This window comes from Giraffa tippelskirchi, chromosome 4, assembly GCF_054371585.1.
Source record: "Giraffa tippelskirchi isolate mGirTip1 chromosome 4, T2T-mGirTip1v1.2.pri, whole genome shotgun sequence".
NCBI lineage: Eukaryota > Metazoa > Chordata > Mammalia > Artiodactyla > Giraffidae > Giraffa > Giraffa tippelskirchi.
Window position 1 is genome coordinate 120,887,588 of NC_137278.1, and position 27,368 is coordinate 120,914,955.

General features: G+C 40.2%; 1 long non-coding RNA gene and 1 pseudogene across 2 annotated transcripts; both read right to left on the reverse strand.

Moving 5' to 3' along the window:
* On the reverse strand, nt 1-27,351 carry LOC145545021 (uncharacterized). Of its 2 annotated transcripts, XR_014081795.1 has the most exons (3): nt 23,455-23,693; nt 2,706-2,875; nt 1-353 (listed from the first exon to the last, which is right to left on the reverse strand). It is a non-coding gene; the product is annotated as an uncharacterized LOC145545021 (long non-coding RNA). The 2 variants fall into 2 exon arrangements; XR_014081796.1 differs by lacking the exons at nt 1-353; nt 23,455-23,693 and adding an exon at nt 27,288-27,351 and having other exon boundaries at nt 2,672-2,875.
* LOC145544544 (large ribosomal subunit protein uL30 pseudogene) lies at nt 12,242-20,930 on the reverse strand (annotated as a pseudogene).
* Nucleotides 27,352-27,368: the final 17 nt, after the last annotated feature.

Genomic DNA, 27,368 nt, shown 5'->3' on the forward strand with positions numbered 1-27,368 from the left:
TGCAGCTAAACAGATGTTCCGATTCCTCCTGCTCTTCCTTCTACAGTACTCACAGGAAACACATGTCTGTGTTGTCCTAAGTCCAGTTACTAATTAGCACGTTTCAGTAGCACATTTCATGGAGGACAGAGAGAATTTCAAAGGGATTCCTCCCTTTTAAGTTGAGACAGCTGGTGCTAATTACCAAGCAGGAAAAGAATGTGCAAACAGATCATTGAGAAGCCATCAGTGGAACAGAAGGCAGAGGGGTCTTTGGGTCCTATTGTAGAACTCCTCTGCAGTGGTCAGAAGGGACTGCATATTATCTACATCTTCACCTTGTCCCCAGGAAGCAGCTGTCAAGTTTCATCACCCTGCAAGTAGGTGGGAAACACAGTCCAAAAGCATGAACTTAAAGATCATTTCACAGCATGCTTACAAATTTCACAGAGATATAGTTCAGAGCTCTGGTAGTAAAACAGTACCCTCTCAGTCGAAGATGCACAGCATCTAGAAGCTAAGCATGGCCTTTACATTTTTAAACAAACCCAGGGGATGATCAGTTCGAAGTTCATCTTTATAATCGTGTTGCTACAAACTGAGGATGATCAAGTCACCCAAAATGATGCCTAATGAGGAAAAAAAGAATCTTGACCTTAATTCCATCACTCCTCTAATAGAAAGACCACTAGACAAGAAATCAAAAGCTTTCTGACATACATACTCATTACAAGACTTTGAGAAAGCTATCTAGTTTTCCTGAGCCTCAGCCTTTCCTCTGTAAAATGGGAATAATGGTACTTACCACATATGAACATTTTGGAATATTATAAGTACAAGGTATATTCAATCTGAATCTTTAGGTAAAGTCATTGGGTATCTTTGGAACGTGATTTCCAGCAAAAGCCAACCAAAGTAATCTCAGCCCAGGAAAAGTATATGAGGACCTTACAGAGGGGGTTGATAGTCCTGGGTTAAGAGAAACCTTGCAGGATGACTAATTGGATTTTCGCGACTGGCTTCACAGCTGGGGACAATTATGCAAAGACAGTGCCGCAAAGTGATTAAAAGTAGAAGTTCTAGAATCATACCACCTTAGTTTCAAATTCTACCCTATCACTTCCCACCTGGGTGACCCTGGGCAAGTCACTTAAACCCCCCTAGCATAAGTTAAGGAAAACAATAATGACACCAGCTCATGGAAGGCTTCATTGTGAAGACTGAATGAGATGTCAAACAGGCAGAGCGCTTGATAGATTATAAATTTCATCTCAAACACGATCAGTGTTATGAAGACAGTGTTAGCATTATTATAGTCACAGAGTTGAGTAATAAATTCATTTTCCTTTATTTTTATTTTAATGACTACTGTCAGCTAACATACAATGCTTACATTGTGCAGCTTTTATGCATAGTGAATCATTTAATCCTCAGATTAACAATCCTATGAGACATGTTAGTGATTAGCAGGGCTAGGATTTGAAGCAGAAGCTTATTCTTAATTATTGCACAAATTAATGTAGGCCAATGATTGAGATTGGGATGGGGGGATTTAAGAGTGAACTACTCAGTACAATGGTAGTTTGTACAGCTGGATTCAAATATGAAAATGCTACGTATGCTTGCTGGACTGAATGTCCACCTACACATCACAAGGGAAAATATATTTAGCTGTTTTGACATTATAAAGTAGTCATGGCTTGACTTATCCAAAGCATTTCCATTTGTCTTTTTCTCTCTGTTTCTATTTTCAGGAAACTGAACACATTCTAACAAATAAAAGAAGTGTTCCCCCATTCCAACTATTCTAAAGAGAAAAATAATAACTCAGAATAACAGCAAGATAAATTTGATGAATCAAATACCATTGAAAACCCACTTAACACCCACATTCACTGTCTGTCTGAAAAGTTCTAAGTTCTATCATTTTTAACAAAGCCCAGAGATTTCACTCAGCTCATTTGGTATCAAAGAAAAAAGAAATTTCTGAATCACCATGAGAGCTTTTTTATAAAACACCTAGTTTTTAGAAATAGTGCCTGCACCCGTACCCTGCAAATCAAGGAACTTGGTAAAAACTTGTTGATTGCTTAAGCGCTAATGAATAGTGTCTGGTTGATATTACATGATGTTTCCATAAATGGGAAATGTAGTGGGTTTTATGCATAGACTCCTTGGAACCAGGAAGACATACCTAGAAGATAGTTAGTGGCTGGCAGTAAGGCTGTAAGTTATTTATGAGTCAGTTGTATGAGACCAGAGAAGAAAATTATTTCATGTTTAAGAATTGTTTCTGTATGTCTTATACAAAAAGTCAAAGAGAGATTGTAGCAAACAAGATGGCCTGAACAATGCCTGGGGTCGTTTAAAGACCAGAGTCCCTCTGGGTACTCTGAGGTCATGCCAGCTTGCCCAAAGACCTGCTCTTCCCCCTGTTGGCTCTCTCTCCCAGATTCCGGTTCTAATCATGCCCACCACTTGCCAACTAAGTCGCTACATCCTGCATCTGTGCTCTTATTTATGCTTGGCTTCCTCTCCAACTTTTCTTCCATCTCTAATAATCTGTATCTGACAATTTTCAGACACCTGATCAAAACCTAGGTGCCGGCTCCCAGACTGTAGTTTTTGTGTACTTAGTAGACTTTACTCATTGAACCAGCACTATAACTCCTTTGAAATTAAATTCTTGCCATTTCATTATGCACCAGGTCTTTTATTACACTTACATTTTTCTCTTATTAAACTGCTTGACAATAGAGTCCATCATTTCCACATCTTTTCCATATGCCAATGAGTTTCTCCTTGTGCAATGCATCACAGCTAGTAGAGATTCCACAACTATAGCAAATTATCCAGAATTTCATGTCTTCAACTTGTCTGCACCATTGTGAGGGCTCTGTGAAAGATGTATAATTAGTTCTTGGTATTGTGACAAGAAGTTGCAGCACCATCAGTGTCGATACTGCCAAAATCTACAGATAACATCTGCTTAAATTCTAGGAGCAGGTGGAAAACTGCTTGATCACAGTTAATGCATGGAAGGCCAGTTAACATCATTATGAGCATGGTTTTGGGAGTTAAACTCTCCAGTCTCTTCCACTGTTTATAGTTGGTTGAGCCAATTAACCTCCCTAACCTCAGCTTTCTCTTCTATTTGTTGTTGTTCAGTAGTCATGAAGTTGTGTCCGATTCTTTGCGATCCCATGGACTACAGCATGCCAGGCTTCCCTGTCGTTCACTAACTCCTGAAGTTTGCTCAAATTCATGTCCATTGAGTTGATGATATAGTATCCGTCTTATAGAGTTTTTATAAATATAAAGAAGATATTAATAATACAGATAGCACTGTACCTGGAACAAGGAAAGCCCTCTATCAGGGTTAAAATAACTAACCAAGAATTCAAATATGTTTTAAAGACACAACAGACTACTGCTAATGATACTCAATGTATCCTGTTTTGAGGCTTAACTTATATAATATATATGTATTTAGTATTTAAGTATTTTATAATTAATAGTTTTTAATATTGAAAGCAGTGTGGCATCCAGGTGTCACTGAAGCTTGATATTCATTCAGACATAGGTTAGAGTTCTAGTTTTTCCACTTACTAGTCAAATGGCAAAGGACAATTTGGCTAATATCTTGAAACTTCAGTTTCCTTCTCTGACATGAAGCAAAAAAAAGGTCATTCTTACTTGGTGAGATGGTTAAAATTGGATGTATATCCTCTAACAGTCAATAAAGACAGCTGTCATGACTTCTGAGCCCTCTATTTTCCTGATTATCCTAAGGGACAGCAGCTGTGTAAGCTGAAGATCAATCTATAGCAGAAAGCCACCCAAGACGCTTCACAGCGTCTTCCTCTTCCTAAGGGCACTCTCTCAGAATTAAGAGGCAAGTATTTCTCTGGGAACAGACTCATGTGGGAGAGCTTGGAGTAGGCAATTTGTGGACTCATTTTCTATAGTGTTGGCAGAATGTGGGTTGTCATCACAGGCTGGGTATTGTCTTTGATTCCTGCAGTCTTACAATTGTCACACTGTGGCATGGTGTTATTTTCATCTCTATGATGGACTGATTATAAGGTAAACCTGTACAGCCTGACCAATGTGCCAGGTGTCTGCTGTAATAACACCAAGTATTATCACTTTAAAAAAAATAATAGAGATGTGGAGGGGAAACAAGGAGCCACTAACCCACAAGCACTTCAAAACACAGCACAAAGAGACCAGATGTTGCTAGGCTGTATTTTGCTAGGATAAGTTCCACTTAATCTTCCCTGGAATCAAATGATGAATTCAACCAGTATCTGGTGGTGATTTAGTCTGTAAGTCATGTCCAACTATTTTGCGACTCTACGGACTGTAGACCACCAGGCTCCCTTGCTATGGGATTTCCCAGGCAAGAAAACTGGAGTGGGTTGCCATTTCCTTCTGCAGGGGATCTTCCCAACCCAGGGATTGAACCAGCATCTCCTGCATTGCAAGTGGTCTCTTGCATTGCAGGCAGTCTCTTGCATTGCAGGTGGATCCTTTACTGCTTGCTGAGTCACCAGGGAGACCCAGAGCTATGAAGTTGAAAATTATTTAGCAACATCTGGAATGGAAGGCAGTTTCTTTTTCTTTTCTCTACTGAAGGGGCAGTGAGAATGTAGACAGAAGGTATATAGACCTATCCAAAAAGCAAAATAAAAATCTAGGTAATTCAATTCATTCTTCCTTACATAAAATAGAATTGGGGCCATTATTTAACTTATATGCAGAGTACATCATGAGAAACGCTGGGCTGGAAGAAACACAAGCTGGAATCAAGATTGCCGGGAGATATATCAATAACCTCAGATATGCAGATGACACCACCCTTATGGCAGAAAGTGAAGAAGAACTAAAGAGCCTCTTGATGAAAGTGAAAGAGGAGAGTGAAAAAGTTGGCTTAAAGCTCAACATTCAGAAAACTAAGATCATGGCATCTGGTCCCATCACTTCATGGCAAATAGATGGGGAAACAGTGGAAACAGTGTCAGACTTTATTTTTTGGGGCTCCAAAATCACTGCTGATGGTAATTGCAGCCATGAAATTAAAAGATGCTTACTCCTTGGAAGGAAGGTTATGGCCAACCTAGATAGCATATTTAAAAGCAGAGACATTACTTTGCCAACAAAAGTCCATCTAGTCAAGGCTATAGTTTTTCCAGTGGTCATGTATGGATGTGAGAGTTGGATGGTGAAGAAAGCTGAGTGCCGCAGAATTGATGCTTTTGAACTGTGGTGTTGGAGAAGACTCTTGAGAGTCCCTTTGACTGCAAGGAGATCCAATCAATCCATCCTAAAGGAGATCAATCCTGGGTGTTCATTGGAAGGACTGATGTTGAAGCTGAAGCTCCAGTACTTTGGCCACTTCATGTGAAGAGTTGACTCATTGGAAAAGACCCTAATGCTGGGTAGGATTGGGGGCAGGAGGAGAAGGGGACGACAGAGGATGAGATGGTTGGATGGCATCACTGACTCAGTGGACATGGGTTTGGGTGGACTCCGGGAGTTGGTGATGGACAGAGAGGCCTGGCGTGCTGCAGTTCATGGGGTCACAAAGAGTCGGACACGACTGAGCGACTGCACTGAACTGATCATTAATGGCCAATGAATTTGTCCATTTCTACTTGTTCCAATTTGTACTAGGAATTGAAAAATTCAGGGGATATAATAATTACGACAAGGACAAACATAAAAATAAAACACAGTCCTTGACCTCAAGAGGCTTATATTCTAGACTCTCTGGGATCCAATGCCTGACAAGCTGAGGTGGAGCTGATATAATAATAATAGAAATAAAAGTGCACAATAAATGTAAGGTGCTTGAAGCATCCCAAAACCCATCCCTGGCCCTGCCTGGTCCATGGAAAAATTGTCTTCCTCGAAACTGGTCCCTGGTGCCAATAAGTTTGGGGGGCCACGGTTCTAGAGGTTTAGCAAGCAGAAACCAACCAAACCAAGAAATAAAAAAGACCATAATTACAAACTAAAATAATACCTTTGAGCATGAAAGAGAGAGAGAGATGAGAGGGAAGAATCACAGGATGCTTATTGCAGAAACAGGCACCTGGAGGAATCATTTAAACTGAGACATAAAGGATGGAACAAGGAATGGATGTTTTCAGCTGAGGGAACAGGATGTGAGGAGACCTGAAGGCAGGAGGTAACCGTGTGTTAAAAGGCCTGAGGGAAGAATTCACTAAGAGTGAGTAATGTGGAGAGTGTCAGGATGAGAGTAGAAAAATAGTCAAGGGCCAGCTCACGCAGGCCCTCTAAGTCATGACGCATATTGTTAGCAGACTAGGAAACTACTGAACAGTTTCTAGGAGGAGAAAGACATAATATGATTTCGATAATCTAATATAACAATTGGAGAGCAGGCTAATGAGACAGATTTCTGAAACTCAAATCTCGGCTCCCCCATGTATTAGCTGTGTGACCTTGAGCAAATTGCTTTGTTTCCTCATCCGCAAAGAGCAATAATCATAGTATCTACTGCACTGTTTTGACGTTTAATGAATTATTTCATAGGAAACTGATAGGACAGAGGCTAAGACATAGTAAGTACTAAATTTTTCACTTTAAAATTTTTCATTTTATGTTATGTTCATTTCTCCTTAAATTTTTTAAAAGCAACTGGATGAAGAGTTGCTCAAGTCCAATGAGAGCAAAGGAGCTCAGTGTTCTGCTTGGGGTATTTGAGTATGTGACATTCACAATTTATACAAATGAAGAAGCAAGAAATAAGTTATCACAACTCAACACATAAAAATTAAAACAATGGAAATGTTTTATATGAGTAAGAAGAAAATTTAGACAAAAGATAAGACCTAGGACCACCTCTGAGCAATGGCAACATTTGAGAACCCAACAGAAAAGATTGAGAAAGAGAAGGAAATTAGGAAAATGATCCTGGAAACCAAGGGATAAGCATACTTCAAGCAAGTTGAGTGTCAGCTTTGAAAAATATTGCTGAGAAGCCAAGGAAGATGAGCAGAGAAGACCTCCACTGGATTAGAAAGCCTGAAGGCTGTTGCTAACCTTACCAGAGAGGATTCCAGGTAGAAGACATATAGAAGCACATTGGACTGAGTTGAAGGGTGGAAGAAAGATGAGGAGGTAGAAGCAGTTTTCTCAGTTATAAATTTAGAATTCAGTTACAAAGGAGAACAGAGAAATAAGGCAGGAACTGAAACAGTATGTAGGGTCATTAAAAAAAAAAATCTTTGAAGAAGGAAAATACTACAGCATGCTTGTATGATAAAGGGAACGATTAAATGAACAGAGAGATGTTACTGCTGAGTAAAAGCATGAATAACTCAAGGAGCAAAGTCTTTGATAACACAAAAGGTAGTTTAAGCCAGTGCAAAGGTGGAAAAATATCCCTTCTTGGCAGAGGAGGAGCACGTCCATTATGGTGGAGGAAGGAGAATTGGGATGCAGATGCACTGCACTGGCCGGTTTTGTGGTGGGAAGATGAGTTCACTTTCAATGACTTCTGTTTTCTCAATGAAGTATGAGTCTGGGTCATCCTTAAGTGGAGGATGTGTGGGAGGCTTGAGGAAAAAGATGATATGGTACAGTCATCTCACAGAGAGGGAGAAACTTAACAAGATTCCTGAGCAGCTCTGAGTGCCGGCTTGAGGTTTCTGAGTTCTGCATCAGTCATCTTGGCTGTGTGACTTTACCCAACAAAGTTGCTGTGTCTTGGGTTTGGGCAAGTGAAAAGCAGGGAAGATTCCTGCAACCTTAGAATAGCTGTTATGAATCACCCCAGGCCTATGGTGTCTGCTTCCTGCTCATTGGCTAGTGAGCATTGAAGGAAGTTCAATGAGCCCATCTGTTAAATATAGAAGAGGAGAAACCTCAGCATCAAGATGTTTTGTGCCTGGACAACTGCCAGCAGTAGTAACAAGGTTATGTCCAAATCCTTGGCTCCAGCTAGTCAAGGCATTCAGTAAGAAACAGTCTTCCAGCTGTACTTTCACTGATAATCAGAAAGGGTTACCATGGAAATTGTCATATTAGAAAGGTCAAAGTTGTCTCAGGAGCGTCAATGCAGCCTAATTTGGTGTGAGATATATCTGAATGAAAAAATAAAATACAGAAGAGATGGAAAGAAACGTATTTGTGTTTCTTCCAAGTATGTTGTTTTGCTGTTGTTCAGTTGCTAATCTTTACAACCCCATGGACTGCAGCATGCCAGGCTCCTCCGTCCTCCAATATCTCCTGGAGTTGGCTCAAATTCATGTCCATTGAGTCGGTGATGTTATCTAACCATCTCATCCTCAGCTGCCTCCTTCTCCTTTTGCCTTCAATCTTTCCCAGCATCAGGGTCTTTTCCAGTGAGTCAGCTCTTCACATCAAGTGGCCAAAGTATTTGAATTTCAGCTTCAGCATCAGTCCTCCCAATGATTATTCAGGGTTGATTTGCTTAAGTATTGACTGGCTTGATCTCCTTGCAGTCCTAGGGACTCTCAAGAGTCTTCTCCAGCACCAGAATTCAAAAGCATTAACTTTTTGGTGCTCAGCCTTCTAAACGGTACAACTCTCATATCCATACATGACTATATACAGCAATCTATTTGAGCTAAATTGTGTCAAAATAAGTTCCAAATGAGTGTGGTCTAAATTAATTACCTGATAAAGGAATGTGGGAAAAGGAAAAATAAAATGTTTATAAATCCTGTAGAAATCACTAAAATAAAAAGTAGGATATGAATAAAGGGTGGATTTTAATGGTGTCAGAAAAGTTTTCATATAGATTGATCAAAGAAGGAATATTGTAGCCACTAATGTTCTCACTATGCATCACATGAATCCTCTGTGCCTTCCTTTGGGAGTTTTCCTGTCTTTCGTCACTTCGTTTAGTGAGGCTCACATGTCCTCCCCTGCTTCTCACCATCTGTCCACACCTACTCCTCCTTCAGGGATCCATTCTGTCTTCTCATTATGCTTCAGGTGGCAGTTTAACAAACTCTCCAGGAAGATTTCCATTATGCCATTCAGCCTTGTTAATTCCATTTTACAGAATATGCTTTCTTGAGAACACTTAATAATCATATTTTTTTGGAGGGTATGGGGAATTGTTTGGTAGCCATCCATCTCTGCTAACCACTATATTCCCAGTTTTTGTCATACATCGTGGCACACAGAGACCATTACATAATTATGAAAGGAAAGAAAGAAAGAGAAGAGGGGACAAGGAGTAAAAACAGGGAGGAAGAACAACAGGGATGCCACTCAACCTACAAAGGTTTTCTCCCTTCTTTGAATTCATAGGAAATTGGTTCTTTGCCCTGTATTTAATACTTACATATATGCCACTCTGATACAACTCTTGTGTTTTCTGATGTACAAATTTGCACACACAGTTAAGTACTTAAATGTGTAAGACTCATACCATTCATATGTAAGAATACAGGAAATACCATATGCTGAGAATGGCATCAAAAAATTTATGTGGATAATTTTATCATGAATCTTCTAGGGTTTTATCTGAAATATTGTTTTTATTGATCTTATTCACTTTTTAAATTGCTATTTTTTTGAAGTATAGTTGCTTTGCAATGTTTCAAGATTACAGAAAAGTGATTCTGTTACACACACATATGTATATATTCTCTGTTTTTTTTCCATTGTGGGTTATTACAGGATATTAAACACAGTTCCCTGTGCTACACAGTAGATTCTTGTTGTTTATCTATTTTATAAATAGTAATTGTATATCTATTAATCCCAAATTACAAATTTATTCCTCTCCCTCTTTCCCTTTTGGTAACCATAAATATGTTTTCTATGTCTGTGAGTCTATTTCTGTTTAATAAATGAGTTCACTTGTATTATTTTTTAGATTCCACATATAAGTGATCTCATATAATTTTGTCTTTCTCTGTCTGACTTGTTTCACTTGGTATGAAAATCTCTAGGCCCATCCATGTTGCTGCAAATGACATTATTTCATTCTTTTTTAATGAGTAATATTTCATGCTATATTGGAATATGTACATCTTCCTTATCCACTCACCTATCTGTGGATATTGCAGTTGCTTCCATGTCCTGGCTGTTGTGAATAGTGCTTCTATGAACATTGGGGTGCCTGTATCTTTTCAGGTTAGAGTTTTCTCCAGATATATGCTAAGGAGTGGGATAGCTGGATCCTATGGTAACTCTATTTTTTTTAGTTTTTTAAGGAAACTTCACAGTTTTCTAGAGACTGCACCGATTTACATTCCCATCAATAGTGCAGGAGGGTTCCCTTTCCTTCACACCCTCTCTAGTATTTATTATTTGTAGATTTTTTGATGATGGCCATTCTGACTGGTGTGAATTGATACCTCATTGTGGTTTTGATATGCATTTCTCCAAAAAGCAGTGATGTTGAGCATCTTTTCATGTGCATGTTGTCCATCTCTATATTTTCTTTGGAGAAATGTCTATTTAAGTCTTTTGCCCATTTTTTGATTTTTTTTTTTTTTATTGAGCTATACAAGGTGCTTGAATATTTCAGAAGTTAATCCCTTGTTAGTTGCATCATTTGCAAATGTTTTCTCCCATTCTGTAGGCTGTCTTTTTGTTTTGTTTATGGTTTCCTTTGCCGTGTAAAAGCTTTTAGGTTTAATCAGGTCCCATTTGTTTATTTTTGCTTTTATTTCCATTACTCTAAGAGCAGATCCAAAAATATATTGCTGAAATTTATGTCAAAGAGCATCCTGCCTATGTTTTTCTCTAGGAGTTTTATAGTATCTAGTCTGACATTTACATCTTTAATCCATTTTGAGTTCATTTTTTATATGGTATTAGAAAATATTCTAATTTCATTCTTTTACATGTAGCTATTCAGTTTTCTCAGCACCACTTGAACTTGGGCCTTTCCATGGGATGATATAATCCTTAAATATCCTAAATGCCATCTAAAAGTAGGGTTCTTACTTTCTAGCTTTCATTGCCCATCACTCTCAACTTCACGTTTCATGTGTATATGTTAGTCGCTCAATCGTTTCAGACTCTTTGCGACTCGGTGAACTGTAGTCCGCCAGGCTTCTCTCTCTATGGGATTTCCCAGGCAAGAATACTGGAGTGGGTAGCCATTCCCTTCTCCAGGGGATCTTCCTGACCCAGGAATTGAACCTAGGCCTCCCACATTGCAGGCAGATTCTTTATTGTCTGAGCCACCAGGGAAGCCCACTTCATGTTTTAAGCTCTATCAATTCTGAATAATGCTCATAGTTCCTCAGAGGCCCTTTCTGTCTTCTGACTGCAATGTTTTCTTCTGAGGATCAAACTCTACTCATTCAAGATTTACTACATCCTTCACATCATCTAGGAAGCCCTCTAGCATTCCTACCACCACCTCTGTTCTACATAAATTACCGTATGAGTCCCTACTTCACTGCAAGACTATTTTCTTTGTATTCTCAGGGCTTAGTACATGGATTGAAATTCATAAACTCAATAAACATTTATGAAACTGAGCTATTGTTCATTTTGAAGCTACACCCTTCATGATTTCATAGACTTCACTTCAGCCTTCCTGAATATTTGTTCCAAGTTAATTACTGTAATTTTTATGTGTGTGTGTGTGTACCTCTTTCTAATTGTATTTCAAGTTCTTCCCAAAACAAGGCCCTGGGAATCCCCAAGTTGAAATACACCCTTGGCTTGGTCTATTGCTATCTTGTATTCATAGTTGGGTATTCATTCACAAACATTAAACTTCAGGAAACAAGATGTGACAAAACAGGACTCCCTCCTCCATGGCATGAGTCCTTGGCTGGTTTCAGAGTGGTTGGTGGCCAATGGGGAAAACACACAGGAACTTTTCCTTGGAACTGAGGTAAGATGAAAAGGGCCTGCTGTGTATATCACCATCTTTTCCCTGACACTTCCCTTTCAGTTTCTGAGAATATAACAGTAAATAACCTTTGAAGATGGGCTTCCCAGGTGGCTCAATGGTAAAGAATCTGCCTGATCATGCAGGAGCTACTTGAGATGCAGCTTTGATTCCTGGGTCAGGAAGATCCCCTAAGGGAGGAAATGGCAACCCACTCCAGTATTCTTGCCTGGAAAATTCCACAGACAGAGGAGCCTGGCGGGGTTAGTCCATGGGGTCACAAAGAGTCGGACATGACTGAGCGACCAAGCATGCATGCAACATTTGAAGATACTGGGTAACACTACAGGAAACAAAAACATGTGCTTCCAATGCACTGTACTTTCAGAGATTCTGGGTTTAGTTCACCTGCCCAGTGAGCTGAGTGTTGTGTTTGCCTCCATAACCAAGTGAGCCCACCTCCTTGAGGAAGCCCACTCTATTCTAGGTAGCACAGTGGGCCACTGAGAGTTGGAAAGGGCACAAGAACCCTGAGATCACCTGAAAATTCTTCCCTGGGAAGGCAATTTTATGAATGAAATCTTCCAAGCAAATAACACCAAACTTGCCCAAGTGCTGCTCAATCATTTTGTTGTCTGTCAGAGGGACGCTTTTATTCTTCTTGACCTTGGCTTGTCTGTGTTTCAGGTTAAGTTCCCGAACAGACTTTAGATTTGTAAATCCCCAGGTCTCATAAGGGTTTCCCTGGTGGCTCAGACAGTAAAGAATTCTCCTGCAATGCAGAAGACCTGGGTTTGAGCCCTGGGTCAGGAAGATCCCCTGGAGAAGGGAATGCAACCCACTCCAGTATTCTTGCCTGGAGAATCTCATGGACAGAAGAGCCTGGTGGGCTACAGTCCATGGGGTCACAAAGAGTTGGACACAACTAAACACGCACACGTACACAGGTCACATGAAGTTCCACTATTCCAAAGTGAGTTTATGGTATGAAAGGTTACTTTCACAAAGATACCACTGAAAATCTTATTCAGGCGAAGTCTTGGAACGATCCTCAGCGCTGGTTAATTCACCCCACTAACCCTCTGGATGCCTAGAACAAAGGTCAAGAAACGTTTATCTGGGACTTCCAAGCCATGAAGTTTCACTTCTAACTGTCTTAAGGCACACTCTGTTATGCAGTTGCTACCAGGAATCATTTACGAACCCTGATGCCTAAACTTGAGCTCTTCTCATTTCCTCTGCTTCTTCTTTTTTGCAAAAGCACCTGCTTTTCTTGGGTAGCTTTGGGTAGCTTTGAGGGCCTGATATGCCTTCTTCTTTCTAGGCGACTTTCTTTCTCTTTTTTTACTCTTCCTCCGCCATCTTTCTAATGTTGCTGCTACTGCTCATGCGCAGCCCCAGTGCCTTAACTAACCCTAGAGAGGTCGGATGGGAGGGGGAGGGAGGCCCGGGGAGGGGGGTGGATACACATATAATCATGACTGATTCATGTTGCTGTACGGCAGAAACCGACACAGCATGGTAAAGCACTTATCCTTCAAATAATAAAAAAATTAAAAATAAAAGATAACCACATTAGGAGAGGGCATGATACTTACCAGAAAAAGATTTTCCACATTAAACCACCCTTTTTTAAAAACTGTATATTGGTTATACAAGCGTGTGTCATAAATTTTACAAAATTATTCATACCTATAAAAATTACTTAAAAAAATCATACTATTTTATCTTCAGAAAGTGGCATCAGCTTATACCACACAATAAAAAATAAATGGCATTAAATGGACATCTTGAAAATAAGAACGCATGCTTTTAGTCCAGGCACTCTTCAGATTTGCCTCTTTCTTCTTCACCCTATTCCCTCTCTCCTACCATTTTCCTTCCTTTGTTCATGTCCATTTCCCCTCTGTTTTCCAACTGCCAGTGACAGATGGGACTGGACTTGCTTAGACTCTTGTAGAGCAATCATGGGTTTTAAGCTCGCTGATGACTTTTCTAGAATGAGGATATAGGCAGCGTGGAGCACAGACTGGGAAGGTAGGCTTATGCTCCCAGGTTCTAAATATCACCAAATCAGAAGAGAATTGCATTTGTGAAATTGGATAGAAACTGTTTTTATCTTTTAATAACCCCCTACACCATCCTTGGAGAAGGAAATGGCAACCCACTCCAGTATTCTTGCCTGGAAAATCCCATGGACAGAGGAGCCTGGTGGGCTGCAGTCCACAGGGTCGCAAAGAGTCGGACACGACTGAGCGACTTCACTTCACTTCACTTCACTTCACTTCACACCATCCTTAGCACCAAATGCAAAAGAAAGGGTGAGAGAAAGGGCAAGAGCATTTATCAGAGAGGGGACTCACTGCTGGGATGTTATAAGTAGCATGAAGGAAGAGTGGATTAACTTTCAATTAACAGTGCTAAACCCACAAAGGAAAGGATAGGAAAAGCCTGTATCTAACTGTAAAGAAGGCTGGGAAATATTATCTAGCTACATGTCCAAATGAAGAGTTTGGGGGGAAAAAAAGTCGATCCGTTCTACAGTGACTTAGGCCCACTTTTTAGCTAGGTGACTTCATCTAGTACACAAGCCTTAAAGGCAACAATTCAAATATGTGAATTTACTAAAGCACAAATTGCAACATGTGCTATACATTTTGCCTCATGTGCCATGTATCTTTGGAAAGGATGGTCTGTTTTGCTGTTATAAAAAACCATGCTGACACAAACTGCTGAATCACTATGTGCAATGGAATTTCACACCTGGATTAGGTTATTTATAAGCTAACAGGTAGAAGAGAAAAGCTCAGCCACAGAATAAAACCAGACACAGAACACCATCATGCTATGCTTTATGCAAACATACAAACCACCCCCCACAGGAGGAGGGGCGGGGAAGGAGAGACAGAAAGGAAATGTACATGAGGAACTGAACCAAATCAAATGTTTTGGGATACGCTTGACTACTTGCCCTGAAGAGGAATAAGGTGAACTCATAAGATTTGTCTGGCCTGGTCTCACAGTCAATAATAGGCCTAACATGGATGACATCACGGAGGGCAAATGAAGATCATCTCCTTCTACAATCATTGGTCCTTGAGGTTTGTTTATACCCCAGCTGCCTGGGCCTTGTTGTAAGTAACCAGATAGCATAGGTTTGAAACAGGTTTTCCATTTGCATCACTGGGCAATGAGTGCAGCCAACAGGAAGCCCAGTGACTGAGATAACTTGTTTTAATTGAAATCAATACCAACACAGGCAAAATCTGCCTGGAATGGCAGTGCTATGCTCTGATGGAAGATTTTCATGGTCTCTGCCAATGATAACTGTAATTAAGAATGAACTATTAACTTCAATGTTGACATATAGCACTTTCCAAGAGGAAAGAAAAAATTTTTGGACCAGTGACTGTTCTCAATAAGGAAAAATTTTTTTTTACTTCTTCAGTCCCAGACTGAAGGTCAATTCCAATTTGAGTTTCCATTAAATGGAAAGAGACAATTAGCCACCCTAGTCTCTCTTTTGCCAATTCTTCTCCATCCTTTCTTTTCCACTTTCACCCAGATTGCTGCTGCTGCTAAGTCGCTTCAGTAGTGTCCGACTCTGTGCGTCCCCATAGACGGCAGCCCACCAGGCTCCGCCGTCCCTGGGATTCTCCAGGCAAGAATACTGGAGTGGGTTGCCATTTCCTTCTCCAGTGCATGAAAGGGAAAAGTGAAAGTGAAGTCGCTCAGCCGTGTCCGACTCTTAGCGATCCCATGGACTGTAGCCTACCAGGCTTCTCTGTCCATGGGATTTTCCAGGCAAGAGTACTGGAGTGGGGTGCCATTGCCTTCTCCGTTCACCCAGATTAGGTCTGGTGAAAAAGAGAATAATTACGACAATTCTCTTCCATGTGCAGGGCTGTGTTCTACTACAGGGAACAGCAAACTTTGTTTATAAAAGGCCAGATAGTAAATATTTCAGGCTTTATGAGCCATACCATCTTGATTGTGTCTATTCAGTTCTGCCTATGTTATGGAGACACATAGATAATATATAATAAATGGATGTCCCTGTGCTTCAGTAAAACTTTATTTGTAAAACAATCAGCAAGCCAGATTTGGCCTATGGACAATAGTTTATGGACATAGTTATGGATAGTAGAGTTTATATGTTTCACTTATTCTCACAGAGGAGAATATTACTATTCTTATTTTACAGATGAAACTGGCACCCCAAAAAAACTTTCACTTTAGTTATGGGTGAAGCTGTGTCTAACACCAAAGGTGAATCTAACATCGAAGCAGCCTATACTTTCCAGTTTTGCCTCTCTTCTGCTTGACTGAGTAGCCTGGGCGATAGCAGAAGCTGCACCCCTGGGCCTGATGACAAATTGTAGCTGCTAGTTTGAAAAGCCGTCCAACTTCTGTTGTGGTGATCCAGTGTTGTTGTTAATGTTGTTTAGTTGCTAAATTATGTCTAACTCTCTGTGACCCCATAGACTGCAACATGGCAGGCTCCTGTCCTCCGCTATACCCCAGAGTTTGCTTACATTCATGTCCATTGAGTCATTGATGCTAACTAACCATCTCATCCTCTGCTGCCCCTTTCTTTTGCCTTCAAGCTTTCTCAGCATCATGATCTTTTCCAATGAGTCCACTCTTCACATCAAGTAATCAAAGTATTGGTACTTCAGCATCAGTCCTTCCAATGAATATTCAAGGTTGATTTCCTTTAGGATTGACGGGTTTGATCTCCTTACAGTCCAAGGGACTCTCAAGAGTCTTCTCTAGCACCACAACTTGAAAACATCAATTCTTCAGTGCTCAGCCTTCTTTTTGGACCAACTCTCATATCCATACATGACTATATACATCTTTGTTGGCAAAATGATGTCTCTGCTGTTTAATATGCTGTCTAGGTTGGTCATAGCTTTTCTTCCAAGGAGGAAGCATCTTTCAATTTCATGGCTGCAGTCACCATCCACAGTGATTTTGGAGCCCAAGAAAATAAAATCTGTCACAACTTCCACTTTTGCACCTTCTATTTGCCATGAAGTGATGGAACCAGATGCCATGATCTTAGTTTTTTGAATGTTGAGTTTTAAGCCAGCTTTTTCACTCTCCTCTTTCACCCTCATCAAGAGGCTCTTTAGTTCCTCTTCATTTTCTGCCATTAGAATGGTGTCATCTGCATATCTAAGGTTGTTGATATTTCTCCCGACAGTCTTGATTCTGGTTTGTGATTCATCCAGCCCAGCATTTCGCATGATGTACTCGGCATAGAAGTCAAATAAGCAGGGTGACAATGTACAGCCTTGACATACTTCTTTCCCTATTTGAAACTAGTCCATTGTTCCATGTTTGGTTCTAACTGTTGCTTCTTGACCTGCATACAGGTTTCTCAGGAGATAAGTAAGGTGGTCTGGTATTCCCATCTCTTTAAGAATTTTCCACAGTGTGTTGTGATCCACATTCAAAGGTTTTAGCATAGTCAGTGAAGCAGAAGTAGATGTTTTTCTGGAATTCCCTTGCTTTCTCCATGATCCAACAAATGTTGGCAATTTGATCTCTGGTTTTTCTGTCTTTTTTAAATCCAGTTTGAACATCTGGAAGTTCTTAGTTCACATACTGCTAAAGCCTAGCTTGAAGGATTTTGCACATAACTTTGCTAGCATATGAAATGAGCACGATTATTTGGTAGCTGGAACATTCTTTGGTATTGCTCTTCTTTGGCATTGGAATGAAAACTGATATTTTCCAGTCCTGCAGCCACTGCTGAGTTCTCCATATTTGGTGACATATTAAGTGCAGTGCTTTAACAGCATCACCTTTTAGGGTTTGAAATAGCTCAGCTTTAATTCCATCACCTCCACTAGCTTTGTTCCTGGAGGTGCTTTCTAAGGCCCACTTGACTTCATAGTCTAGGATGTCTGGCTCTAGATGAATGACCACACCAGCATGATTATCTGGATCAATAAGACTTTATTATATAGTTCTTCCGGAGAAGGCAATGGCACCCCACTCCAGTACTCTTGCCTGGAAAATCCCATGGATGGAGGAGCCTGGTGGGCTACAGTCCATGGAGTCGCTAAGAGTCAGACACGACTAGTGACTTCACTTTCACTTTTCCCTTTCATGCGCTGGAGAAGGAAATGGCAACCCACTCCAGTATTCTTGCCTGGAGAATCCCAGGGACGGCGGAGCCTGGTGGGCTGCCGTCTATGGGGTCACACAGAGTCAGACACGACTGAAGCGACTTGGCAGCAGCAGCAGCAGCAGCATATAGTTCTTCTGTGTATTCTTGCCACTGCTTCTTAATATCTTCTGGTTCTGTTATTGTGCCCATCCTTGCATGAAATATTCCCTGATATCTCAGATTTCCTTTAAGAGATCTCTAGTCTTTCCCATTCTATTGTTTTCCTCTATTTCTTTGCACTGTTTATTTAAGAAGGCCTTCTTATCTCTTCTTGCTATTCTCTGGAACTCTGCATCCAGTTGGGCCTATCTTTCCCTTTCTCCCTTGCTTTTTGCTTCCCTTCTTTCCTCAGTTATATGTACAGCCTCCTCAGACAACCAGTTTGCCTTCTTGAATTTTTTTGGTTTCGGTCACCACCTCCTGCACAATGTTACAAATCTCCATCCATAGTTTTTCAGGCACTCTCTCTACCAGATCTAATCCCTTTTATCTACCCATCACCTCTACTGTATAATCATAAGGGATCTTATTTATGTCATACTTGAATGGTCTAGTGCTTCCCAAGTGGTTCGGTAGTAAAGAATCAACCAGCCAGGCAGGAGATGCAGGTTTGATCCCTAGGTGGGGAAGATCCACTGGAGAAGGGAATGGCAACCCACTCCAGTATTCTTGCCTTAGAAATCCCACGGACAGAGGAGCCTGGCAGGCTACAGTTCATGGGGTCACAAAGAATCAGACACAACTTCATGACTAAACAACAGATCCGGTGTTGACCTAACCCAATTTTTCATGAAACAAGGTATGTAAAAAGTCAGATGCCACCAAAAACAAGCACTGTCAGAGCACATAAACCTTAAAAATTTTTTTTGCTCGTGATGGCCCCTGCGACCTCAACTCCAATGTAAAAATTCAGGCATTGGGCCAGATTTGAAGGATATTTGAGCATTACATTGGTATTACAGAAATACCATATTTATAGCACCTATGTGTTTAATGCCCACCAGAAGGGTGGAAATTGAGAGTATATATATCCCTAGAGCTTTGTACAACACCTGACACATAGAAAGTTCTCAAGAAATATTGTGCCATGTCTTCATGGATTACTGAGGTAATAAAACATATTTATTATAAATAAAAATATAATATACAGTTGCAAATATTATAATAATTATATTATTTATTATAATTAGTATATATCATTATAATTACATGTAATATGATTCTATTACATGTAATTATAATTACATGTTACAATATATAAATAAATTAAAGGTTTTTATAAGCAATGTAATAGAAGTAAGGTATTATGCCTGCTTTCTGTAAGCTGACACACCAATAGAAAAGAAAAGAGACACATTGTTGTTGGCCCTGCATTGTTGCTGAGAAGCAAAAAGTGCTCTAGTTGTTCAGAAGAGAACAGAAAGCTTAACTCTCTCTCTTCCGTAGGCATAGCTTCATAAAGGAGATGACACAGAAGTTGGTCCTTGGAACTGAGTAGGATTAGTTAGGAGGAGATGTTGGAGGAAGGGCATCTTGGGCAAAGGAGACCCAGTGAGCAAAGACAGAGAGATGGGGAAAGGTGGGGCATATTAGAAGAAGGGAAGCTGTTTGGTCTGACTACAGCACTGAGCAGGAAGGGAGAATAATGAAAGATACTGCAAGGAGATCAAACTACCAGTCAATCCTAAAGGAAATCAACCCTGAATATTCACTGGAGGGACTGATGCTGAAGATGAAGCTTCAATACTTTGGCGACCTGATGTGAGAGCTGATTCATTGGAAAAGACCCTGGTGCTGGGAAGGACTGAAGACAGGAGGGAAAGGGGACAACAGAGGATAAGATTGTTGGATGGCATCACCACCTCAGTGGACATGAGTTTGAGCAAGCTCCAGGAGTTGGTGAAGGACAGGGAAGCAGCCTGGCGTGCTGCAGTCCATGGGGTCACAAAGAGTCGGACACAACTGAGCAACTGAGCAACAGCAACAAAGGCCAGAAAGATTAGGCTGGAAGAAAGTAGGACTTAAATCATAGTAGAAGAGTTTTGAAATAGAGACTAATAATGAGAAATACATTTCCAAACAGAAAAACAGTTCAAAGTTTTCCATTTACTCCAAAAAGTGGAGTTATTTTCCTAATTGAAAAAGACATTGACAGAAAAAAGAAATGGTGCTGAATTGTAATAAAGTAAAAAAAATTATAGTCTGAAGCTAGAGGAAATGATGCCATGAAACACTCATCTGTAAAGTTATCATGTTTTTTATTTGCTAAATATGTGAATTTGCATCTAATTTATCATGTCTCAAGAGGATGAGTTAGGAGGATTGATTGGTCAAGAGGTACTATAACCTCATGCAGTAAGAACTGAATCTATTTTTTCTCATAGTTGTATTCCTAGCACCTAACACAGTGCCTGATATGAAGCAGATGTCAAATAAATGTTTAAAGAAGAAGTGAATAAAGTCATACTGCCTTCCATATTCATACAAACAAGCATCTTTTTTGTTTATTTCCAGGTATAGGAAATTACATGTCAGTTATTTGAAAGCCAACTAGGAAATTCACCAAAAAAAAAGAGTTCTGTCTAAACACCCAACAAAAAAACAAACACTGCTTAGGTTGAGACTCTTGCTTTGATTTTAGTGTTGATTGATAAAAGAACGAATTAAACCTAGGTTCTTATTTTAAAACCAAATTCCTTTGAATTTAGCCATATGTGAGAGACCCATGTAGTACATTATTTTTTGGTGACTACAAATAATTTTAACATAGAAGGAATCCTATGTTTAAATTAAAAACACGATCATCAGCCTCCTGACTGTTCTTCCAACCCACGCCCATTGCCCACTCCTATCTGACCTACTCTGCTCCAAAGTTATCTTCTTCAAGTACGGTCTTGATTTTAGCATTTTGTAATCCCAAATGAATGGGTCAATTTAAACGGAAACATTTGCAAAATTTCCTAGCAAGAATATTGCAACAGCAGAAGGTAAATTATGGCCTGCAGCCTAGAGGGTTTTCATGGGAATTCCTGTGTCTGTCTGGGCTAGTCTTTGGGGTCTAGACTGAGGGAAATCACTCCCTACATTTGCTAATCACTGAAGCTAAAGCAGGATTTCCGTGCCAAGCAGGCGAAGCATAATCCTTAGAGACACTCCTGCCTCTGAGTGAGATGATGAACCCCCCAGATGGTGGCTTGTTATTTTCATACAGCACAGGCAGATGTCCAGGGTCAACTAGGCATGAACCTGAAGCATGAGAATGGTCCAGAGCTGAACAGTAAACGCAGGGTTTTTCTTTTCCTTTTCTTTTCTCTTCTGTCTTTTCCTATTGTTTGTTTTCTGTTTTTAGCTATTGTTTGTACTTAGAGAACATTTCTTGGTGGTAATGGTTACAGTGGTGGTAGATGGCATCCTGTTTCCTTATAAGAAACAGCTAGCTTCTGAGGTTATTGCAGTGGTTCTCTCTGAGCAGTGTGGCTTCCAAAAGTGGAGGTGGGAATTAAATGGCATTTATGTAGCAAAGCTGTAGGGATAATTAGTAATTCGACACACAGCCGTTCAGGGCAAGGTCAACGGGAGGAGTAACATAGCATCATATGACAACCATTTAATGGGCTGTGTGAAATGAGTGGGTGGTCTAGGCTCAGCTCTGCCCAGGTACTGGTTCCCACACTCCTAGGCTCTGGAAAGGGGCAACTGCACACACAGAGTCACACAAACAGCTCTGGCTGGATCGAGTTAGCCACCAAAGCCCTACTAGACCAGAGGTTGGAGCTCTGTCTGGTTAAAAAAAGTCATTCAATGAAGCTACAAATGCGTGACATTTTAAGTGTACTGACCTAACTAAATTATACCAGTTGGTATAATTTTTCGGCTTAATAGTTTTTCCATTTCTTTGCCACAACATTGTGACAGGAGCTGGACAGAGTCATGCTAATCCTGCTGAAAATGAGATGTTTGGATAGAGAAAAGGCAAGAAGGCTTCCTGTGGAAGGTTTACTAGCTGCAAAAAATTTTAAATGTCCTTCCATTCATGAGCAAGGCTTCACAGTACCCTGACACCATGAAAATTCACCAGAGAGTTGGGTGGAGCTCAGCCAACACTAATTATGAAGTTTTCACTCCTCCTTCACCTCAACTGATTCTTGAGAGTGTCCATTTCCAATGATGCCAAGCCTTTCTTTAACAGTAGCGATCATTCTTCTTGTATTCAGGGCAAACCAATTAAACAAGCAGGAAGAGTAAAAATTTATGTCATTATGCTAAGAATTTCTACTAACATTTTTTTTTCTAGACTTTTTTTTTTTGTAGATATTTAATTCAACTGACATTTGTCACAGACCTACTGGGTCCTATTGTAGAAACCATCTACCCTATTTAACTTATATGCAGAGTATATCATGAGAAACGCTGGGCTGGAAGAAACACAAGGTGGAATCAAGATTGCCAGGAGAAATATCAATAACCTCAGATATGCAGATGACACCACCCTTATGGCAGAAAGTGAAGAAGAACTAAAGAGCCTCTTGATGAAAGTGAATGAGGAGAGTGAAAAAGTTGGCTTAAAGCTCAACGTTCAGAAAACTAAGATCATGGCATCTGGTCCCATCACTTCATGGCAAATAGATGGGGAAACAGTGGAAACAGTGTCAGACTTTATTTTTTTGGGCTCCAAAATCACTGCTGATGGTGATTGCAGCCATGAAATTAAAAGACGCTTACTCCTTGGAAGGAAGGTTATGGCCAATCTAGATAGCATATTTAAAAGCAGAGACATTACTTTGCCAACAAAAGTCTGCCTAGTCAAGGCTATGGTTTTTCCAGTGGTCATGTATGGATGTGAGAGTTGGACGGTGAAGAAAGCTGAGTGCCACAGAATTGATGTTTTTGAACTGTGGTGTTGAAGAAGACTCTTGAGAGTCCCTTGGACTGCAAGGAGATCCAATCAATCCATCCTAAAGGAGATTAGTCCTGGGTGTTCATTGGAAGGACTGATGTTGAAGCTGATACTCCAATACTTTGGCCACCTCATGCGAAGAGTTGACTCATTGGAAAAGACCCTAATGCTGGGTAGGATCGGGGGCAGGAGGAGAAGGGGACAACAGAGGATGAGATGGTTGGATGGGATCACTGACTCGATGGACATGGGTTTGGGTAGACTCCGGGAGTTGGTGATGGACAGGGAGGCCTGGCATGCTGCAATTCATGGGGTCGCAAAGAGTCGGACACGACTGAGTGACTGAACTGAACTGAACTGAACTGAACCCTATGCTCTGGGTTCGATCTAAAGAAAGCCTAAGCATAGGTCAACACATAAATAGCTTTCAAATTCTTTACAACAGATGTCATCAAATTTTTCTTGTAAAAGTCCAGATAGTAAATACTTTCAGCTTCAGGGGTCAAACAGTTTATTCTCTGTACAACTACTCACCTCTGCTTTGTAGCCTGAAGGCAGCTCTGTACAATACACCGATGAGTGGGTTCAGCTGTGTACCAATAAAACTTTATTCTAAAACCAAGCACCAGGACAGTGGATTGTAATACAAAGTTACTCAAATGTCAAACTGAGAGGGAAAGAAAAACAACCAAAATATACTATTTTGCTGAAACCATAATCTGACTTCTTTTAGTCATTGTTGTTCTGTTGCTAAGTCAGGTCTGACTCTTTGTGACCCCATGGACTGCAGCACACCAGGCTCCTCTCTCCTCCACTGTCTCCTGGAGTTTGCTCAAATTCATGTCTATTGAGTCAGTGATGCTATCTAACCATCTCATCCTCTGCCACCCCCTTCTCCTTTGCCTTCAATCTCTCCCAGCATCAGTTCCAGGAAGATGGCTCTTTGCACCAGGTGGCCAAAGTATTGGAGCTTCAGCTTCAGCATCAGTTCTTCCAATGAATATTCAGGGTTGATTTCCTTTAGGATTGACTGGTTTCTTCTCTTTGCAGTCCAAGGGGCTCTCAAGAGTCTTCTCTCTTTCAGTCATAGCTATGAAGAATTAATCCCCTTAGTCAGATGCAGAAGCAGCTTCACAGTCAGAGTGTTTTATTAATTCATGATTTATGCTTTACCTACTTTCAAAAAAAAAAGTCCTAAGTGGCTGTCACTGGGAATACATACATAAAGATTCATTTGCATGGTGTAGGCAAAGAGACTTCTCCAACTAATGCAATTCTAGGTAAAATTATAAGTCATTAATTGGAAATTCAGCTGAGACAAAATTTGCCTTCCTTTAACACTTAGTTAAGATGGACTGTGTCAGGCTTGAGCAGACAAAGATAGTGAGGGAAGAGGGCTTCTCAGGAAATGAGTAAATCAAATCATGAGCCAACAGAGAAAATACTCTTTAAGACAGAACATGAGCTAAACTTAGAGTTAGTATCAAATCATAGTATTACGCATCATTAAAGAGGAGAAAACAGGGAAAAAATTAAAAAACCCTAACATTTTTAGAGAAATTACTATATGACTAACATGTTATTAATAAGTACCTTAAAATGAGCTATCCATTCAATTTTTGTAATACTCCAAAGTAAGTATGCTTATCTAAGTATTACAGGGGAGAAAAAGAAAACATTTTCCTTAAATGTACATACTAGTACCCCTTAGAATTGGAATCTGAACCCAGCTCTCTCTAGTTCCAAAGATTATGGCTTTCTGTTATACAGCACTACTTCATGGGCACAAAACATCAGCATTTTGCCTATCTTAGCTCAAGAATACTCTTGCATCTTCCTAATTCTTTTAACTTATAATATACTCTTCTTGTTTGTTCATTGTCAAAGCAAATCACGGTCAACATAACCTTAATCAAAACCCAATCCTATGATTGGTATGTAGTTCCTTGGGTTTGAAGTTAACTATCCCACTAGAGATCAAAGAATAGGTCATGTGTCAAAAACTATATTCCCCCTCCTTTCTCACTCAGTTAACTGAGGCTGGCTTTCAAATAATCCATACCTCTCATGCATTTAGCTACCAGTTAGTCCTGAGAGTATAATAAAGAAAAAGAATAGATAACATTTATTGTGTCTTAAGTATGTACCAGTCAGTGTGACATCATTCAGAATTCTTTGACGGTTCTGTTAGGAGGGTAGGACTGTATCTCCATTTTATGTAAACTGTCTCTCACTAAGAGTCTGGATAATCTGCTCTGGGTCACCCAACTGGTAAACAACCAAACTGAGATACAAACCCACATCTTGTTAAATTACTTCTAAATACAGACCTTAGAGAAAAATCACATGGATGTTTTTCCTGATAAGCAGGAAAGCAGTCTTCCTGACGAGGCTTCCAGTTAGGAAGGTACTTTCTTTCTTTTAGTACCTGAATGTACTTTTGACTCCCAGGAAAGGAGTTTGAGGAAGAGTAAGCAGTATTATTCACTCTTTCTGCTATCTCAAGAGCCCCTACAGAAATTAGGAGCCAAAAGTAGTAAAAAAAAAAAAAAAAAAAGAAAGAAAGAAAGAAAGAGAAGGGAAAGACATTGTTGAAGGAGAAACAGAATCGGCTTAGTAATAAGGTCTTTTCAGAAATGTGCTTTGAAGAATTTAAACGTATGTACATGTTGCTCCAAAAGTGATCAAAAGTAAAATTCAAATACTGTACTTGCCAGTACTTGTATTTTACTCACATAGAGATAGAATTTGTACAAAATATAAAAGAAAGTGAATAAGAGTTCTTTCTCACATTTCTCAACAACCAGCTTCCTAGAGCACCTCATAATAGGTTTTTCAATGTCATGAACACAGGAATCCATGACTTTATACTAAAGTTCAGAAAGCCCACATTCTATATGCACTCACCTAAGGTTGTGAGTCAAATGACAAACTGTGTGTTTGATTCCCAAGTAGGAACATTCCAGTTTTCTCTGAATTGTTTACACATATATTGTCCTTTCAGTCTTTCCTTACAACAGAGTATGGTGATAAATCTCTTTGCCTATATGGAATCAAGATATGATTCTTAAACAACAAAGACTGTAATTGTATTAGCACAATGAGTCACCCTATCACTTATATCCTGAATAAATGTGAGATGCATCTGTTGAAATGGAATCTGTGGGCTCCCTTTAATGGGCCAAATGTCTCCAAGGACAGAATAGTGGGAGGAAGTGATCCAGCTGCTCAGACTACAAATCTTTTGTCCTTGAAAGAAAAATCAGGAAAGCATCCTGTAGAAAAAATAATTGTATGCACTTTACCTTGGGAAAAGATTAACAAAGCTTAGTTAGAGCACTGGTCATTTAACTATTTCTATTTCTATTATTCCTCACAAGAGGTATGGCAAGAGTGCATTTTCCTCCCTGATGTGTTTCTCGAATGTGATTTTCAAATTTCCTCAGGGATACTTCAGGGGGCCAAGAGAGAGGCCCTACCCACTCCCATTGCTTCTGCAAAGCACAAACACACACATACACGCATATCCCGCACACATAAAAAAAATTTTTTTTTACCAAATGAATGGAAAGAAGAGTATAGTAGATACGGTGCTAAGGGAAGAGATGAAGCAAATGTTCCTTAGTGTGAAAAAAAAACACACAGCATAAAAATCACTGCATAAAGTAGGGACATCTCAGCACTTTAAAACTGCTCAGGGCCACTCTGAATGGCCCTGTGCTTTGCTATGTGCTGTGCTCAGTCACTTCAGTCATGCCTGACTCTGAGATTCTATGGACTATAGTCTGTCAGGCTCCTCTGTCCATGGGATCCTCTAGGCAAGAAAACTGGAGTGGGTGATCTGAAAATGCTCTTGGACCAGGGCAAGGCTAGCCTGTAAGAGAAAAGAGGCTTTTCTTCATGAGAGAAAGTTGGCCTAGGGGTTGGGTGGGAAAGGCAAAAAAGGGCATATCTGAGAAATGGAATATTTCCTGCCATACCAGTAAACAAGGATGTCACAATCGTCAGCCATTGCAGCCCCCATGGATGGTGAGCTGGTGAGCCCTGAGGGAACTCAAGATGGAAAGACCATCTGCCATCTGGCAGCCACCAGGCTATAGTCACTCCCCGTGGTGAACCCTGAGGAAACTCAAGATGTGAAAACTCAGGATACTGGCCCCAGAGAGCTGGGGTACATATCAGAAGAATGATTTCACTGAGCCTAGACTCTTGCATTTTCCCATACATAGAAAAGCACTAAATTCCTTGACTTGAGATACCTAATTTTCTTTAATTAACATCATCTTTTGATGTTTGACTACCTGCCCTTTGTTGTAAAACTTCTATATAACCTCACTCCCCCCACCCTCACCACCACCCCACCTCACCCTCCATCACTTCCTTGGAGCAGTTCTCTCAAGGTTACTTGAGATGCGGTCTCCTGGGCCTGAAGTCATAAAGTGAAGTGA